Below are 10,730 nucleotides of genomic sequence, written 5' to 3' on the forward strand. Positions count from 1 at the left end.
GTCACTTATGGACTCATTGTTAAAACCGTCTTTATGGAAGACAATCTTACTCGGCTACGAGTGATCGCCAAAGAAGAAGAAGAAGGTGTTGGGACCTGTGCTTTTTAACTTGCTCGTAAGCAATCTTGAGTTAGGGATGAGTGATGAAGGGGCCATGTTTGCTGACGAGACGAAATCGTTCAGGGCGGTTAAAACACAAAAGGGGTTGTGAAAAAGCTCCAAAGGGATCTCTCCAAATTGAGTCAATGGGCTGTAAAATGGCAATGCAATTCAGCACAAACAAGTGTAAAGTGATGCATATTGGGGCAAAAAAATAAAATAAACCCTAATTTCACATATACGGTCATGGAGTCTGAACTGGTGCTGACTGATCAGGAGCAGCACTTTCAGGTCGTAGTGGATAGTTAGATAACGTGTGTGGCAGCTGTGGAAAAGGCAAATCCCATTTAGGAAAGGAACTGACAATAAAAATGCCAGTAATCCTACAAATCTATGGTGTGGCTTCACTTGGAGTGCTGTGTCACCTTATCTCAAAAAAGGATATTGTAGAGTCGGAAAAGGTTCAGAAAAGGGCAAGTCAGATAATCAAAAGGATGGAGCAATTCCCGGAAAGATGGGGGCATTTGGGACTTTTTAGCTTAGATAAAAAGGCGAATAAGAAGTTCATAAAAATATGTGTGGCATGGAGGAAGTGGGTAGAGGAAAGCTCTCTCTCTCTCACACACACACACACACACACACACCCCTCTCATGAGACTAGAACTTGTGAACATCCCATGGAGCTGAACGTCTGAAGAGTCAGGGCAGAGAACAGAAGGAAATTCTTAATGTGGCGCATGGTTACTCTGTGGAACAGACTCCTGCAGGAAGCAGTGATGGATGGTCACCAGCGGGAATGACTTTCAAAGTGGATAAGACAAATTAAGTTCTATTTTGTTATTTGGGTTATATGGGTAAGATTTAATAAAACTACTGTCAGGGGCTCAGGAGCAGAGGCACAGGGAAGATGGGAGATGGAGAGTGAGGGCGAGGAATCAGAGGGCAGTGTAGGAGGAGACAGTGGTCCGAGGGATTCCATAAGCCTCTCCAGCGAATCGGAAGATTCACAGAAGGGAGCGCCAGTGGCCAGGGGTAGGGGGGTCCCAAGGGGAACGCCCCAGGAGCAAGGGGGGAGCAGGGACTCCCAGAGTAGTAGTTGGAGATCAGGACCAGCTTCCCCACCAGAGCAGAGTGGGGGGGAAGGGTCCCAGGCATCGGGACCAGTACTTCCCCCACCAGGGAGAGAAGACGAGGCAGAGCTGACCACGCCTTCCTCGGAGAGTCGTACAACGGAGGGGAGGTCAGATCCGGCCAGTGTCACGGAAGAGGGAAGCAGTGATAGAAGCAGTGTAACGGTTAGGAGAAAGGTCACTGGGTTGGCGCGAGAAGCAAGTTCAAATGTACAGGAGCGCGAGACAGCAGAGAGTGAGGATTGGGAACCGGGTCCTAAAGCACGCCGGAGGCAAGGGGAGGAGCTAAGCGACTCAGCGTCGGAAGAGTCCAGGAAGGGCAATGCCCCAGAGGGCAGGAGGACCCAGAGGAGGAGAGAGCAGCGCAGGAGGTGGAGCAGGGCTAGGATCTTAAACTGGTGCGGAAGGGGAAGTGATTCAGATAGGACTTCGCCGATCTAGAGTCTAGACGTAGGGTTGCACGCTCTGGCTTTAAAATGGAAACTATACTTCAATAAAGACTTTTGTACATAATATCAGCCTGGCGTTGGTTCTCTGTGAGCTGGGACCTAGAGGCAGCCCTGACAACTACATTTAAAAAAAAGTAGACGAGTCAAATTCATGAAGGATATGATATGATAATCTTTATTGTCATTGTCCCATACAGAACAACGAAATTGAAAAAATCTACATCAGACATTCAAAAACCAACAAGCCTGCTATCCCAGCTATCCCAGCCTGGTTAACCCCCTAAAAACTCTGATACCCCATAATTAAATACAATATACTCCCACAGAGACTACCTTAGGTAAAGGTAAAGGTACCCCTGCCCATACGGGCCAGTCTTGACAGACTCTAGGGTTGTGCGCTCATCTCACTCTAGAGGCCGGGAGCCAGCGCTGTCCGCAGACACTTCCGGGTCACGTGGCCAGCGTGACAAGCTGCATCTGGTGAGCCAGCGCAGCACACGGAACACCGTTTACCTTCCCGCTAGTAAGCGGTCCCTATTTATCTACTTGCACTTGTGGGTGCTTTCGAACTGCTAGGTTGGCAGGCGCTGGGACCGAACGACGGGAGCGCACCCCGCCGCGGGGATTCGAACCGCCAACCTTTCGATCGGCAAATCCTAGGCGCTGAGGCTTTTACCCACAGCGCCACCCGCGTCCTTACACTGCGTTTAAAACCAAAATCACATTTGGATAGAAACTGTTTCTCAGGCGGCTAGTCCTAGTCTTTATAACCCTGTACCTTCTTCCAGAAGGCAGAAGCTGAAAGAAATCATTTCCGGGGTGCGTAATATCCTGCGCTATCTCTGCAGCTTTCTTATGACACCAATTATTCTCTCTGCAGTCTTGACAACCCTGGACAGCATTGTTTTTTCCCTGACTGTGCAGCTCCCAAACCACACACAGAGACCGTAAGTTAATACACTCTCAACAGTACAATGGTAAAATGCCATCAACAGGTCCTTTGAGAGATTATATTTCCAGAGGATTCTGAGAAAATATAACCTCTGCTGTGCTCTCTTCATCAAACAGTAAAGACCTGATGAAGAGAGCACAGTAGAGGTTATGGGGATAGCGATGGCTTCCAACCCCAATGGTTATGCTCTGCTTCTGAATACCAGCTGCTGGAGCCAGCAGGAGGGGAGAGGAGGACTCTTGGGCTCAAGTCCTGCTTGGGGGTTTCCTGTAGACATTTGGTTGGCTGCTGTGGGACCAGCTTGCTGGACCAGGTGGCCCACTGGCCAGATCCAGCAGAGGTCCACTTATGAAAGTGTGGCTTCAAGTGTTTATATCCGTTTGTGGCAAGTCCCGGATGCTCCCCCCCCCCCATAACTACCGTCGTGACTTTTGGGTCGTGACTTACAATGGCGCAACAGCCAAGCGCAGGCTTGTGGCTGTCTCTTCCGCTGAGCCTGTAGAGTCAGTATCTAATCTGACAAATATGGTGCTCCCTTTCATCCTCCAAGGTCACTTTCTGTTACTTACAGCTTGTCGCACTGCGTCAAGAGGGATAATCTGTCATGAATGAGAAGCAGACTAATCCAAACAAGCGTGGGGGGCAGGTGACATAATCTGATGTGGCTGTGGAGGAATGCCTTGTTATGTCCACGATGTGCATTTCCATTTGGTATCTATTTTTCTACAATAAGCACAGAGCGTTGGCTACGGGGTGTGTGTGTTAGAAACGTAGGAAGCAAGACCGTCCAGTGCTGAGTGAAATGGGAAGCTGTCCTCATCCCGACTCAGACCGGTGGTCCATCTAGTTCAGTATCGTCTACACTGATTGGCAGCAGCTCTCTATGGTTTCAGGCAGCAGACATTCCCCCAGCCCTACCAGGAGATGCCGGGAATTGAACTCCTGAGTGCAAAGCAGTTACAGTGATACCTCGGGTTACATACTCTTCGGGTTACATACTCTTCAGCTTACAGACTCCGCTAACCCAGAAATAGTGCTTCAGGTTAAGAACTTTGCTTCAGGATGAGAACAAAAATCGTGCTCCAGCAGTGTGGCAGCAGCAGGAGGCCCCATTAGCTAAAGTAGTACCTCAGGTTAAGAACAGTTTCAGGTTAAGAACGGACCTCCGGAACGAATTAAGTACTTAACCTGAGGTACCACTGTACTCTACCACTAGGTTACAGTTTGTTCCCCCGCCTACCTTCTTCTTTTTGTGTCCATTCATGGACACAATGGCTGCTGCAGAGCTACCTTTCAAAAATATCCTCCATGTATCAAAGTGCTCCTGGTTTGCTCCTCACTTACTTATTGTCGGGGGCTTGGTGGGTCAGTCTAGATGATGCCCTGAGTCCCCACCAGTTCTTGAGATCTTGTCTCTGTGAAGGTAAAATGTACAGTGGTACCTCGGGTTAAGAACTTAATTCGTTCCGGAGGTCTGTTCTTAACCTGAAACTGTTCTTAACCTGAGGTACCACTTTAGGTAATGGTGCCTCCCGCTGGCGCCACGCCACCAGAGCACAATTTTTGTTCTCATCCTGAAGCAAAGTTCTTAACCCGAGGTACTATTTCTGGGTTAGCGGAGTCTGTAACCTGAAGCATCTGTAACCCGAGGTACCACTGTATAACAGCTAGCTTGCCAAACCCAGCCCCTTTGTCTAGATAATAGTTTTGGGGAGACTAGTTAAGTAACACAATTACCATAACCAAAGGTGTTGCTCTGTGCCATAGAACAAATTGGTGGGCCACCTCCCACCCTGCAAACCTTGCTGCTAGCTAGGAGTACAAGAGAGAGAGAGAGAGAGAGAGAGAGAGAGAGAGAGAGAGAGAGAGAGAGAGAGAAAGCTGGGCTGGAAGCAGGCTGGAAGCTGGAGACACAGAGGTCTGCTTGCTCTGTGCTGGACTGAAAGCTGCAACCAATCAAGAAGCAGAATCTGTTGGGTTGTTCACAGACCCATGCAGAGCTTGTCTGAGGCCTGGAGCAGGACTCTAGTAAGAATAATGTTATAAACGCAAACAAAAAAAGCAGCCAGTCCCTGGCAGGGATCCCCGGACGCTTAATGGTCTGAGGCCTGGGGCAAGTGTACCTGGCACACCCACCTCTCTGCCTGGGCCTGGGTGCTGCGAGATCTTCCATCTTATGCCCAGGTTGCGTGTGTTGTTGTTTAGTTTTTTAGTTGTGCCCGACTTCGTGACCCCCTGGACCTGAGCACGCCAGGCACTCCTGTCTTCCCCTGCCTCCCGCAGTTTGGTCATACTCATGCTGGTAGCTTCAAGAACACTATCCAACCATCTCGTCCTCTGTCGTCCCCTTCTCCTTGTGCCCTCCATCTTTCCCAACATCAGGGTCTTTTCCAGGGAGTCTTCTCTTCTCATGAGGTGGCCAAAGTATTGGAGCCTCAGCTTCAGGATCTGTCCTTCCAGTGAGCACTCAGGGCTGATTTCCTTAAGAATGGATTGTTCTGATCTTCTTGCAGTCCATGGGACTCTCAAGAGTCTCCTCCAGCACCATAATTCAAAAGCATCAATTCTTTGGCGATCAGCCTTCTTTACGGTCCAGCTCTCACTTCCATACATCGCAACTGGGGAAACCATAGCTTTAACTATACGGACCTTTGTTGGCAAGGTGATGTCTCTGCTTTTTAAGATGCTGTCTAGGTTGTGTATATGTGTAAATAAAGCCTTGTATCATAAAGACCCCACAGTCTCTGCTGGCCTCCATTCAAAGGAAACTGAACCCTGGGTAAGTGCCTGGAGTATCTCACTGCTCAGAATTGGGGTATAACAATAGTTTGTGCCCATTTTAGGCTGGTGCCCCAGCTACATATGGATAGACCGGGGTAGGAGTTAGGAACACCATATCCGTCTGCAGAAGTAAAGGCACAAGTATCTCCTTCCTTTAGGAATGTCTCGTGGACGACTTGATGCTCACTCTATGTCTTTGCCATAATCTTGTTCTGGATAGGATTCATGTCTGCCATGCTAATTAAAGTCAAGGAGCATTAGCAGGGCCATAATTCTTTTCTTTCTAAGATGGGATACACACACACACACACATTGCTGCACATCAGTTGGTGACAGATGAGATGGAGGGAGAGTGTCCTCAAGGATGCCTGAAATGAACAATTATGGTCTAGTCCAAAGGACAGAAGAGTCGGGAGCAATGATGTCCACAAGAAGAGGAAGGTAGCTCTAGCTGAGGGGTAGGCAACCTACGGCCCATGGGCCGGATCCAGCCCAACTGCCTTCTAAATCTGGCCTGCGGACGGTCCGGGAATCAGCGTGTTTTTACATAAGTAGAATGTGTGCTTTTATTTAAAATGCATCTCTGGGTTATTTGTGGGGCATAGGAATTTGTTCATATTTTTTTCCAAAAGACAGTGGTACCTCAGGTTACATACGCTTCAGGTTACAGACTCCGCTAACCCAGAAATAGTGCTTCAGGTTAAGAACTTTGCTTCAGGATGAGAACAGAAATCGTGCTCCGGTGGTGCGGCAGCAGCAGCAGGAGGCCCCATTAGCTAAAATGGTGCTTCAGGTTAAGAACAGTTTCAGGTTAAGAACAGACCTCCAGAACGAATTAAGTACTTAACCCGAGGTACCACTGTATAGCCCGGCCCACCACATGGTTTGAGGGATGGTGGACCGGCCCACGGCTGGAAAAGGTTGCTGACCCCTGCTCTAGCTTCTAGAAGCAGAGAATCATAGAGTTCTACGATTCAGCATGACTGAACACATGTGAGACTGATGTGGCATGGAAGAGAAGCTGATCTTTCCATCCCTTTGCAAGACACCTCCAAGGGAGGTAAGGATTGCTCAGGTCTCCATATTGATCGCTCCGTATTGATTGTCCAGTGGCAATGGCAGAGTCCAAATTAGCAGCTCACTGCACACACACATTGAGTGCTAATTGGTTTCACCCAGTGGGATAACAATCTCAGATGCCTCTGTTTTTTAACACAGAAGATCAATCAGCCACTGAAGGGAGCTTAAAGCAGCACCATCGCTTGATGAAAGCCATCAAAGCCCGTGCGCTCCAAATTTACTTATTTGTTTATTTATTTTATTGTATGTATTTCAGAATTTACAAACGGCTGTACGAGAGGACGCGCTAGCGGTGCGTGGGAACAGAATATAAAACGTCGTGCAGACGATAAATAAAACATTTGAGAAGCAAGAATTAAAAACCGCGGAAATAAAGCAGGCTAATTTGGGAAGGCGAAATGAAAAGCTTTCAATTAAATGTCTGGCAATTTGCTATCCCTGAGAAAATAACCCATAACTTAAAAGTGATGAAAGGAAAAGAAAAAATGGACAACTTTTTATGTAATTGAATCAATCAATCAATCAATCAATCAACTTGAATTGTTACAATCACAAATCAGCCACTAAATTACAATCAAACAATTGATGGGTCCAGGCTGCTCTTCCCCATCTCATGATGTTCTTCCTAGGAAGCAGAGGATGCAGGCTACTGGTGAGGGAGTCTTTCCTCCTCTGCTCCCTCCACCCTTCTCCCAATTAACTTCCATCTCCAGGGCTCAATAGTGGCAGGGAAGGCAGAGGAAGACTCACCAGGGACCTCCTCTTGTGACATCACCCAGGGCCAGCCCTAGGTCTCAGGTTTGGACCCTGAAATCAAAGTTTCTTGGATGCTCCTGAGCCGGCTGATGGAGGGTCCAAAGTGTGCTCCCCTGGCATATAGAGCCAAGACTTCTTCTACTTTTGTTGGCAGGAAAGAGGGAAGCAAGCTCCCTGCAGCTGCTCCCAGGAGGGAGCCAGCCTGGTCTTCCCTTTGCTAAGAGGGAGAGGGGATTCCAACCCTCCAGCAATAGGGCTGGCATACTTCCAGCGCTGACCTGAATCCAGGTTTGCCTGGCCCCTTCCAGGTGGCAGGGGGAGGACTTGACTATTACCATTCTTATGGCTATGCATACAACTATGCATGCAGCCAGCTGCAAATTCTTGCATAGGCTACCGGTGGGGGAGCCTTCTCTCCTCTGCACCCTCCTCCCTTCTCCCAATTAACTTCCATCTCCAGGGCTCAATGGTGGCAGGGAGGGCAGAGGAAGACTCACCAGGGACCTCCTCTTGTGACATCACCCAGGGCCGACCCTAGGTCTCAGGTTTGGACCCTCAAATCAAAGCTTCTTGGATGCTCCTGAGCTGGCAACCCTATCCAGAAATATAATAATAATAATAATAATAATAATAATAATAATAATAATAATAGCCCACCCATCTAGCAAAAGCTTGAGCTTCCTTCTCCTCTCTTCTTCAGGTAACGGCAACCTGTTCTACTAGCTCTGGTGGGCATCAATCGCTGTCTGCATACGAAAAAGCAGAATGAACTATGAAAAATCTAACAGATGTGTGCTTAGTCTGCATATAATGTATGCAGACTTACAAGGGCCACCTCATTTGGCTTTGCTTCCTTCAGAAGGTAACTTGGTGTAGATCCCGGTTGACTTATCCCAAGGGCAGTGCATCAGAGCCCAATCCATGGGTTAAATTCTTTTGCAAAAGTCCTGTTTCAAAGAACGGGATGGCCGGGCTCTTCCACAAATCCCATTCTCGTGCTTCTTTGAGGCATATGATGTGGGCGTGTCCAATGAAGTCCTCTTTCTGGTCAGAAATTATTATTCATATTAACTTTGTTTTGGAAAAAGCCCTTAATACTGCAGATGTGCAGGCAGTCTTAGATTATAACCCTGTGGTGTGGGGAAGAACAGATGGACAACGAAAGTGGACCCAGCAAAGATTTGTGGTTGCAAAGAGAATGGGAGGCTGGAAAACTACTCAGCAGTTGGAAGATCTCACAGCCTTTCTGCATTTGGACACATGGGCTGCCTATATTAATTTATTGATTTAGGTCCGGATCACTGGAATACAGTCATACCTTGGATCTTGAACGCCATGGCTCTCAAACAAATCAGCTCCCGAACGATCGAAACCCAGAAGTGACTGTTCCAGTTTTTGAACAATTTTTGGAAGCCGAATGTCCAACGGGGCTTCGACAGCTTCCGATTGGCTGCAGGAGCTTCCTGCAGCCAATCAAGAGCCGTGCTTTGGTTTTTGAACATTTAGAAAGTCAAACGGGCTTCTGGAACGGATTCCGTTCGACTTCCAAGGTATGACTGTACTTTAACTGTTACTGTCCGATGACAATATTTCTTTCTGTTTTCCTGTTACGTTTGAAGTGATTTTTTTTTAAAGTACCCATTCTTACATACATATGGATTAAACTTTTAGATTTTAGATCAATTTTATCTCACAAAAATGTATACACTGCTTGATTGTAAAAACACTCAAAGTGGTTTACATAAGTCAACAGTGTGGTGCTGCAGCAAAACCAAAAAAAGGCTAATGCAATTCTAGGCTGCTTCAACAGAAGTGTAGTGTCCAGATCAAAGGAAGTCATAGGACCGCTCTATTCTGCTTTGACCAAACCACACCTGGAATACTGTGTCCAGTTCTGGGCACCACAGTTTAAGAAGGATGTGGACAAGCTGGAACTTGTGCTGCAGAGGTTGGCCAAGATGATCAAGGGTCTGGAAGCCAAGCTTCTTCACAGGGCTGTGCCTTGGATGGTGGAGCAAACTTGTTTTCTCCTGCTGAGGACAGTAGGACCTGAACCAATGGATTCAAGTTACAAGCAAGTGGTGTGAAGTTGTGGGTGAACATATCAGACGACACAGCCATTCTTCAAACAGCTCTTGTTTATTCACAGGCCAGAACAGAACTGAAGGGTTCAGCCAACCTGCTTATATAGAGCTCCACTACAATGCAACAACTTTCTGTAACTATCCAATCACTGAACGTCACTTTCAATTCCTTATTTGCATATGTGGACCTGAGTGAAAACTACCTACAGTATCTCCCTGCTGGCCCAGGGTGAGAACTTCAGTACGTAACAAGTAGATTCCGACTAGACAGTAGGAAGATCTTTCAGATGTTAAGAGCTGTTCAACAGTGAAATGGACTCTCTTGGGAGGTTGTAGACCCTCCTTCCTTGAAGGTTTTAAAGCAGAGGTTGGTTGGCCATCTGCCATGGATGCTTCAGTTGCGATTCCTGCATTGCAGGGGGTGAGATTGAATGACCCACAGGAGCCCTTCCAACTCTACAATTCTTTGATTCCATGATTCTAATAAAATTATTGATGAAAAGAACTATTCAAAACATTTTAAAAGGAAAAGGAAAAAAAGAAGATCAGCTATAAACCAAAAACAGATGAAAGCAAAAGTCAACATTCTACATATCTGGATAAGCTTTTGTCTAAACAAAAAATGTTTTTAGCAGGCACTGAAAAGAGGACAGTGAAGGCACACACTCCAAAAAGAAATCTTAGTGGTTTCTTTTACCAACTGTATTCTAAGATGGCACGCAGGCATGCTTTGGGAGGGGGCACAAACCCATCAAAGCCAGCATATTGCCTTCTCTTACACCCACTAATCTTTAGCACAGATGTTGTGTTCCTGCTTTGATCCCAAAAAATGTTCCCGGCAGCCACACGTAACAGGATGCCAGTATTTAATATGGCTGAAATAACTACCAGCCCCCTTTTAAAAGTGTAGGAGGAAACAATGAAATCAGATCCCATTTTTATTTTAGTTCCTTTTTTTATTTTTTGCCAGACCACCACCCGAGAGAGCAAAGCAACTATTTGACAGCTGCTTGGTCTCTATTGTTCTTTGCCGATATAAAGCCCTTAGTCTTGTTTGACCTTAGAGGCAGCTGCATCTTCTGAAGGGCACCTTAACATAACACCGAACATGGTCACAGGGCATGGAGGCCAGCTATATATCACTCACACTGATTTAACCCAACTGCAAACTGCTACACAAATCTCGGAGCAAGATAGGCCTGGGATAGGCTTTAGTACATGGGTAGGCAAACTAAGGCCCATGGGCCGGATCCGGCCCAATCACCTTCTAAATCCGGCCCCCGGACAGTCCTGGAACCAGTGTGTTTTTACATGAGTAGAATGTGTCCTTTTATTTAAAATGCATCTCTTGGTTATTTGTGGGGCATAGTAATTTGTCCATTCCCCCCCCCAAAAAAAA

Source organism: Podarcis erhardii (assembly GCF_964252035.2).
Source record: "Podarcis erhardii genome assembly, chromosome: 16".
NCBI lineage: Eukaryota > Metazoa > Chordata > Lepidosauria > Squamata > Lacertidae > Podarcis > Podarcis erhardii.